At 36.0% G+C, this 9,434-nt stretch overlaps 1 long non-coding RNA gene across 1 annotated transcript; it reads left to right on the forward strand.

Annotated features, from left to right (window-relative positions):
- Window positions 1-4,399: 4,399 nt before the first annotated feature.
- On the forward strand, window positions 4,400-9,084 carry LOC121858691. The gene is made up of 3 exons (XR_006087484.1): window positions 4,400-4,424; window positions 5,535-5,609; window positions 9,050-9,084. It is a non-coding gene; the product is annotated as an uncharacterized LOC121858691 (long non-coding RNA).
- The last annotated feature ends 350 nt before the right edge of the window (window positions 9,085-9,434 follow it).

Here is a 9,434-nt window from a genome sequence, read left to right on the forward strand (position 1 = left end):
TTTACCTCATTTCCTCTCTCATTGTTTTCAACTATAAGAGGACTGCCTTTTCCAAAACTTTTTTTAAGGGATCTGGTCTCAATAGGAAGATGTGTATGTGTGTTCTGGAGTTAATCCAATCCCATTTGCCATCGTCGAGAGGTGGTAATCTTGTAGACCCAGTGGGATAGTATGCAAGTTCCCGAATCTAGGATTACATATGGAATGGAACTTCAGGATCAAATCTCTATTTTTAGAAGTATGTTGGTACACTGGCTCATATCTTAGAAGTTATTACTGTATATTTTGAATTAGGAGAATATGAAAGCTTTACTAACTGTATTTAGATTTATTTAATTATTAGTTTTTAAGACTGCTGGAGAGAGTGAGTACAATAGGAACATTTGCTTCTTGTTATGTTGGATCCTTAATGCTTATCATCTTGTACTGACTTTGATTATTTAAATGATTCTCTTCATCAGTACCGGTACTAATCGCTCTTCGGGTAACTCCTAACTTTTCCGTAATCTGTTTCTTCTCATTAGTTTATTTACCAGTAACTTCAAGGCTTTAGACATCTTTTACCCCTTGAGTGGTATTGACCAGTTCTTCTTCCACCTACACCTGTACTTGTTGGCTCTGCTTGAACTATTTCCTACTCTTGCTGTCTGCTGTTGGTCTCACCCAGGGGGTTCAGCGCGTAAGTCAGGCTCACTTGAGGATCTTATTGCACACGGCATGGTTAAGTTTAGTTGTGATAATATGGCGACCCGATGTTTGTCTTTATTTCTATGTCACTGTTGTATATTTGGTGTGTTTATTGGTAAGTACAGTCCGTGGTTTGTTATGGGTACAGTTCTGACAAAATCTATTGTTATGTCTGCCTTTTTTATTGTTTATTACTAGTTTGGGGTAAAGGGAAGAACCTGCATCTTGGTATGTGAGAATCTGTATACATGCATGTACATTTTAGTCAAACATCAAGCTTCGTGTGAGATACATGTTACAGGTACAGTCCTACAAAATGAAAGCATATTAAACAATGATATTCAGGGTATACAGAAATTAGTGTATAGGATCACTTCTTATTGCACAAAAATTAGTTACACATTAGTGATTCTTTTAATACTGAACACGTGGAAAAGAGGTCCTGTGAAGTGAATGTCCTGTTAAATTATCTATACTGTGCTTAATATTTTTCACGCCATGATTTAAACATTTCCAGTTCATTAATATAAAAGGTGTGGAATAATAATGATAATCATATTAGCCAAAGTTAAAAAAAATTCTCTCATACATACAGGACCTTATACTATACTCCTGCAGGTGAAGAGAGTGCCTTTGGGTCATTACTGTACATTGATTATTGCTCAGTTGTTGTGGAATTATACAACCCAATATATATAAAGATATTTAAACATTAATCTGTACACTACTTATTAGTTTTTGGTCATCATAAACGTAGTGTACTGCTAGACATTAAATTAATATTTCAGTAAAATTTTTTATCAGAAATGTCCCCAGGGAATGTAACCCCTACTTATATTCAATACACTGTACATTGCTTCACTTAATGTCACACATTTCATTAATGCATGTCCAACATACAGCGACGTATACCTGTATGTATACTATTGTATTAGATGGTCAGCAGGAGCATGAATACTTTAGTTTGGTACAATGAGGCAGGTCAGAGCTTGTAGGTGTCTTTTCCCAAAAATTTCTGGGCTTGCATTCTTCCTCTTCTCCTCTTGGCCTTGAGAACTAAAAGGACAGTGTTAGCCATCTGTGAGTCCATCTGGCCACCGTCTGTCCACAGTACCTAACTATTTTTGTCTTGCAGATTCTTGTAGATGATGATAAATGACTTTGAAAACCACATATTTGTACAGGATCTCACTTGATGTCTTTGGAGTGGTTGGCGTGTCCCTTATTTACATATACAATTGATGAAATAATAAAATGTTACAGTACAGAATATATGATGCATGGGTTTGTTTATTCAGATCTTGTGGAAGTCATGTGTGTAGATTTTTATTTTTATTTATTTTTTTGGCCATTTCGAATGTCACTAGGACCTGTAATGTGCTGATGTAGTGTGAAATATGATAAAAAATAGTACACTATACTACAGTATGAAATCTTTATAAAATCTGATCAAAACTTATGTAATCTGATCAAAGGTATTATAAAATTTGATCAAAGGTACTGTATATTGAAATCTGATGGAAAAGTCTTATGAAATCTGATCAAAGACTCATTAAATCTGGCATGTGGAAGCTCAGGTTAAGTAAATATATTATGTCTCATAGTTAATAATAATCGTCTCGCTCCAGACTGATGACATCAAGGTTAAGAGTGATGAGCATCTCCCACCTAGACCCTGATATTCTCATAGGCGAAAATGACCTCACCTGGCTCTCTTACCTCCACGAGCCTGCTGTCCTCTACAACCTACAAGTGCGTTTCTGCAACACAATGCCATCTACGTACTGCGGTGAGGTTGTGGTGGTTTTGTTGTCTATAGGTTCGGGAAGGTTAGGTTAGATCAGGTTAGGTTGAGTTTAATGTGAAGTTGAATGACATTTTGCAGTTCTCAGCTGAATAACCTACTTTGACCTAACTTATAATTGCTATATTTTATTTGGTGTTTAGTAGAAATATCATTTTTTTCTTATGATGATCTTTAGGTAACGTAAATTTCAGTTCCAAAAGTGGCTCTGGTTCCAAGCATTTCAGGTTTGATGTACAACCTGTAGAAAATATGTTGTATGTTGCTGCCAAGAAGATCTGTTAGATGGCTGTACAGTAATGTATTCTCGTCTACAGGAATCGTTTCTTGTGGCTATCAATCCTATGAGGAACTCTATCTATGGCCGGACACTATCTCAGCTTATAAAGGCCACTCCATGGGTGACTTCATTCTCTATCTTTGCTGTTGCAGAAGAAGCGTTCACACAAATGGAGAGGTAACTTTATTATTATTATTATTAACCATTTATGTGATTATTGAGTTGCAAGTAAATTGTTTATACAGTATAGGTTTTTGTTCTTTGAGATGTATAACAATTAGGTGTCACGTGTTAAGCTACAGAATGGTGGTTACAGTGAAGATTGACTTGCATTATGTATACTGTATTATCATATTGCAGTACTGTATAATTATCAGGTATTCAACAGTTAAATAGATTACTGTATTGATTCTGATGCATGATTGGTTATTTTCTGTGTCTGTTTGTTCATGTATGTACGGAGTTATTTCACTGCCTAACTTAGATAAGCGATCGTAACCTAGCAACCTCTGATAGATTACCAGAATTTAACATAATCTAACCTAACCTAACATGAAATTAACCTAAAATTCATTTGAAATTATCACCTTTTGAAACTGGTAACTGTCCTCTTTTTCTCTCCAGGGAAAACAAAGGCCAAAGCATCATCGTGTCAGGAGAGTCCGGGCGCTGGCAAGACAGTGTCGCCATAAATGCGCTATGAGGTACTTTGGCGTGGCGGCTCAGACTCGGAGACACAGATCGAAAAAGATCTGTGATCAGATCCTATAATGAGGTGAGGTGACTGATGTTGTCCTGGTGGCGAGTCAGTCAGAGGAGTGTTGGGTTATGTTGAGTTATAAGGTGGTACTGTAGGTGAGTGTGAAGTGTGTCCTGGTGAGTAATGTGATGTGTGGCTGTATTGTAATCACTGTAATATAATCTTTAGTTTAGAAATTATGGTAACTCTCTGAATGCAATGGTATGTCAGTATGATAGTTTAAAATGCTTAGGATAATGGTTTAGTTGATTCTGGATGATAGTTTTAACCCTTTGAGGATGATAGTTAAAAGGATGACAGGAGGGTAGTTGAGAATCATATTTTAATAGATGGGGTATCATTAAAACAGGGCTTTCTTCTAATCACATTCTGTCTTCTTCGAATGGTAACGCAAAAGCGGCGAGGAATGACAACAGTTCGTTTTGGAAAATATATAGAGCTGGATTTCACACGTAAATATAGCATAATGGGCGCCAACAGAAATTTACCTCTTGGAAAAAATCCGTGTTGTCTTTCAGGTGAGATGTGTAGGAGAATTTTGCTGCCCCTCCTCTAGTCTATTTTTTCTCTAGTCTCTCTTTCTCTCTAGTCTTTTCTTTCTCTTTTTTCTTCTGATTCAGGGAGATTTCATGCATTATAAGCAGAATATTTGCATCAATCCAAGACCAGCATTGCAGTAAATTAATTTTTTTTATTATTACCAATTTATTCAAGTAGAGTTCACTAATCGAACATGTGTTTTTATTAACTTTTACATGAACTATTAGTCAACTGAACACCTGTCTTATATCTCACTTGTGTTTTTTTTAAGGCTCCAGAGGAGAGAAATTGACACATATTTTACCAGTTGTGTTCTGCATCATCAGGTGAAAAGCTGAAGCATCTGAAATTAGGTGAGTGTTCTGCCGGTGGGGGTCTGTTGTTAATGGTAATATTTCAGAAGCAGAAAAGTGGTGTTTGAAGACATACCAGTCAGTCATTACAGTACTTGGAAACTTTGGTCTGAATGAAAAACCAAATGAAGTGAGGATAGAAGTAGTTGGTATGTAACAAGTGAATAATGTTTGAGGTTATAAGTTTTTAGGTGATTATGAATATATTATCCCTCATTTGAATACCTGTTGGCTCCTCCAGTGACCCTTGTATTTCGCCTCCAGAAAGTATCATTCCGATTTTGTGTGAGACAATTATGACACAATGAGCGAAGGATTTTGACAACCTTACCGAGACAACAGGTCATGGTGTTCACTGTGAAAGTCATGGGACCCCTCTGTAATGATAGTTTCTGGAGTGAGTGTACATATATGTGGCATAGTGCACATCAGGTTAAACATGTGGACCTGGCACGTCCTCTGATGGTCAAGATGAAGGCGACAGCTTTTCTCCTGAAGTGAACAAACTCTTGGGTACTTAAGGTTCTGTGATACATTTACCCTTTTATCAGTCCATTAAGTGTTGAAAAAAGGTTATCATAGTTTGCAGTACTTTCCTTCCTTTCAAGTCATGTATTAACAAAAACATTTGCATTGTCGGTATCAAATTGAACTGTTGCCATCGTTGTTTGTTCTTTATTATATTTTGAATTATGTTTTAGGTTTATGATTACTGTATAAAGCTCAGATTAATTCATTCAGTGACATTCAGGAAGGTTAATGAAGATTGTTAAATTGAAGTTGATAAGTAAATCCTTCAGTACAATACAGAATTATTATTTAGCTGTGGGAAAATACTTTATTGGAATGTTATCAGTTGGATTAATTGACCAATGATTATATTTTATGTACAGTTATATAGTAATAAGTGTTGTTAGCTTTAATTGTGGTGGGAGGTGAAATATGGCTGAAAAAGACAGGTACAGTAAGTAAACATTTCTATCTGTATGGTTTTTCTTACTTATTTTTTCATATTTATTGTTTTACAGCAGACGTTGAGTTTAGTGAACCTTTAATGATATACTTATTGTATGGTTTAGTTGGTTACAAGACTTATACCCTCTCCTGTAGGCTCTCCGGAAAGTTTTCACTACATGAACCAAGGACTGCGAGAGGCTCCCAAACGGTCATCCAAGACCCGCCAGGGTGTGGTTCAGTGAGCGCTGAGTGTGTGGTGATGCTGCCAGACCATGATGCTTTGCTTAATTAGCATGTTTATTTGCTGTGTCACTCGCTAGAATCTTATTAGCGTTTGTCGATTTACTATATTTTGGCCTCCTGATATCTATTATCCGTCATATGTAATAATTATGAAAGAGCCGCTGCAAATATTGGTACTGTATTCTCTTCTTGTAATTACTGAACATCTTTATGACTTACCGTACTACATATTAGAGTATTGCTTCCTAGCTTGAGAAACCATAATGTATATTGTATGTTTATCTAAACTCCACCTCAGAAATGCAGAATCATGATTAAATGTACTGAGTGTGAGAAGAGGTGATGTTGATGAAGGCTTGTAAGAGTGTAGGAAAGTTGAGACCTGGGATTGGACAGTGAGATGTTGATGTCTTGCTTGTGACTAATCTCCTATACTGAGGCTTTACATTTGATGACTCTCTTACCCACGAGTTGGTAATTTCTTGATGGTTTGTCGTATTTGCAAGAAGGTTACAAGTGATCATACTGAGATTTTGAGAGTTGTAAGTGGTTGTAAATGAACTGAAGGTATTTTGTTTTGGATTGTATCATTATGTGAGGAAGTGACTGTGTTGCTAAAAATGATTAATAGTGATGGAGTATTAGTAAATGTTCTACAAAAGGAACATAGAAGAATAGATTAATTGAATGTAGAAATGGAAATTATATGTCAGTGTTTGGATGAAATTTAAGATAGTTGTTAGTCTGAAGTAGAGAGTTTTGTTAAGGACAGTGTTGTGGTTTGAGATCGTTGACACTCACTGGATGTCTAGAGAATGACCAGGAGTGCCTGTATCTGCAGAGGTCACTAAGTTTTGAATTCCAGTTTTAAGAGCTGTTAAGATTTTGCTTGGTCTGGCTGGGGTTGGTTGCTGTGTCCTGTTACAGATCCAGACACACAAACTTCTTGTCTTATCATCGTCAGGAAATATTTAGTAGGAGTTGATTGTACTACAACATATATTTGGGTAACATTACTGTTTAATGATGTTATTTATAATGAATTTAGATTATAGGTATACAATTGTGTGTGTGCAGTATATGCACCTCTAGAATGACCTGCTTGTACAGTGTTGGCAATATTGAATAGCTTTAGGAAGCTTTGCTTTTTAAACTTTAAAAATATTTGAGAATGGGAGATTGAGTACTTTACACCTCTTGAGAATAATCAGTCTTTCATAACTAATAAATCTAATTATATTTTGTTCAGAGTTAAATAAGAAACTATATCTTCTAATGAACACTGGACAAAGATATTCTAAGGAATTGTATTTACAGTCATAGATTAGTGATTGAATTATGCAATTGTGACTGTTTCTGATATTTTCAGTATAGTTATTTTAAGCAAGGAGAGTACAGTACAACCTTGAGAATCTCGAACTAAAACATCTGGCACCTTCAGTTATATCCAAAATATAATCATGAAAATCTTTGAAATTTAGAATTTGTGTTTGTAGCACTCACAGTGAAAAGTCTGTTGATTATGATAAAGTAGCAGTGCATACAGAAAGTCAAACAGTTTCATGAGGTCTTGAAAGTTAGTGTTGAGTTTGTTTAATCTTAAGGCTGGTTGGAAGGTTTAAACATAGGCATGAGAAGAGTGATGTTGTATGGTAGTGAAAAATGGGTGGTTAAAGGGGATGGCATACAGTCCACAGGCATGAGTGAGCTGAAATGTCAATGTTGAGATGGATGTACACTTGTACAGTGTGTTGCAGTGAGAGCAACCCTGTTCAGAGCCAAGAGGGTGTAGTTGAGTATTGAGAGTCTTGGTATTAGTAAAGTTTTACCTAGAGGTAGGCTGAGATGGTTTGGGCATGTAAGAGAATGGAGGAGACCAGTGCTTGAGGTGCTTGAGTCTAAATGCCGATGGGAGGAGAGTCAGGGTAAGCCAAGAATGACATGGGGAGATTGTAGAAATAAGATCTGAGTTAAAACCTGACAAGAAGGCTACAGAGACTGGGCAGCATGGAAAGCTAACATCAGATGCCGGTAATCACAGATAACCCGCATAAGCATGGAAATTTACCGTAAATCGTTGATGGTGGTGATGATGATGATGATGATATTTAAAACCAGCGGTGAATAAATATCTCCTAATATAGGCGCCTGTAAAGTGAGCAACTGGTTTTGCTTGGTTAGATCTGTAAGAGGTTAGCATAACATGTTTCCAGTGGAGATGCATTCATGGCAACACTGTTTCTTACCTATGAGCAGTATATGAGGGTGTCATTGAGTACAGTAATAGCACTATTAATGGTACTGTACTGTACTCATAATATATGTCTTTAATCAATTCATAAATAAAGAATAATTTATAATGATAATTGTCTTTAGAAAATAATTAAAGTTACAGTTATTCTCTAGTTTACATGTTCACAAAACACAATTCATCCTTTATGCTATTCACCAAGTAGAAAAACCTTTCACAAATTATGGTACATTTCAGTTTAACATGATAGATAGACCAACATGTTCTGGACAGTTGCTTTAGTGTCCTATCACAGCACTTACTTCTGACCTGACAGCCATTTGCCTCGCTTACCTTGTATTAATTAGCTAAACTTTGCTGGTTAATTTTTTTTTGTTTTTCATGATTTGCCAGTGGCACCCGTACAGTTGTGAGTGTAAGTGAGAATGAAGTGACTGATGTGCCTTTAAGTGATATTTACATGTAGTAACTCATAAGGTAAACAAATTATACAAGGATACTTAAATGAAATATAAAACAGTGATAATAGGTGTTTTATTATGAGCTGTGAGTTTTTAGATTTTGGGTTTTTATTATAGTAAAATATTCTCTAGAACAATGAGCATTATAACAAAAAGTGTAGATATTTAATGTTTAATCTGAAATCCAGAAAGTTTCAGTCTCGAGCATTACATATTCTTGAGGTTTTACAGTACAATATTTTGAATCTTAAGACTTTGAATTCTCAAGTGTTCCTGTTCTGCTGGTGGTGTTGTGTGTTTGGTGGAAGGCATAACTTGGTTAATGACTGGCTTACTCTGCTGGTCAGGTGGTGCCTCTGCTCTTATTCTTCGCTTATATTTTCCAACCATTGGCTTCATGATAATCTCAACTAATTGTTGTCAGTTATCAATTCATTCTGATACAAATTTATTTCCTTCTCCTTACTGTTTACTTAACTACTATCTTAATCATAAATTAAAATTCATAATAATTACTTAATATAATATGGGATATAATTAATTACAGCAGACTTTAACTAATGTTGTCTTGTGCTCTTGTCTTAGGAGAAATTGTCTTTCCTTGAGCTTTGCTTCCATTAAACTGTTTCTTCATAAAATGGTAAGTGTAACCATGCAAGTTGCACTGTTGCAGAATATCTTTTAAGTCAATAATTATTAAGCGTCTTCCTCAGGACATCAAGACAATTTTCACTACCTCAAACAAGGCGAAGCCCTCATCGAGGGTGTGGGCGGCGCTCTTGAGACTTTCAAGAGGCGTGTCGGGCGTTTTCACTTTTAGGAATGAATGAGGCAACACAAAAGCAAATGTTCACAATTCTTGCTGGAATATTACACTTGGGAAGCGTCACATTCGAGGAGGACAGCGGCGATTCTTCTACTATTGATGTATGTTGTAAGAGAGTGTGTTAGTGTTTCTCTCGGATTTGAATTCTACACCGAGCCTGTAATGTATATACTAGCCTAGGCTTAGGTTATTGAACTGTTAATAGGTCAAGACATCCAAACACTGAAAATATCTGAAACCGAGATTCAGTCAACCTTAAGGATTTTTGACAA

This window comes from Homarus americanus, unplaced genomic scaffold (assembly GCF_018991925.1).
Source record: "Homarus americanus isolate GMGI-L3 unplaced genomic scaffold, GMGI_Hamer_2.0 scaffold54541, whole genome shotgun sequence".
NCBI classification, from domain to species: Eukaryota; Metazoa; Arthropoda; class Malacostraca; order Decapoda; family Nephropidae; genus Homarus; species Homarus americanus.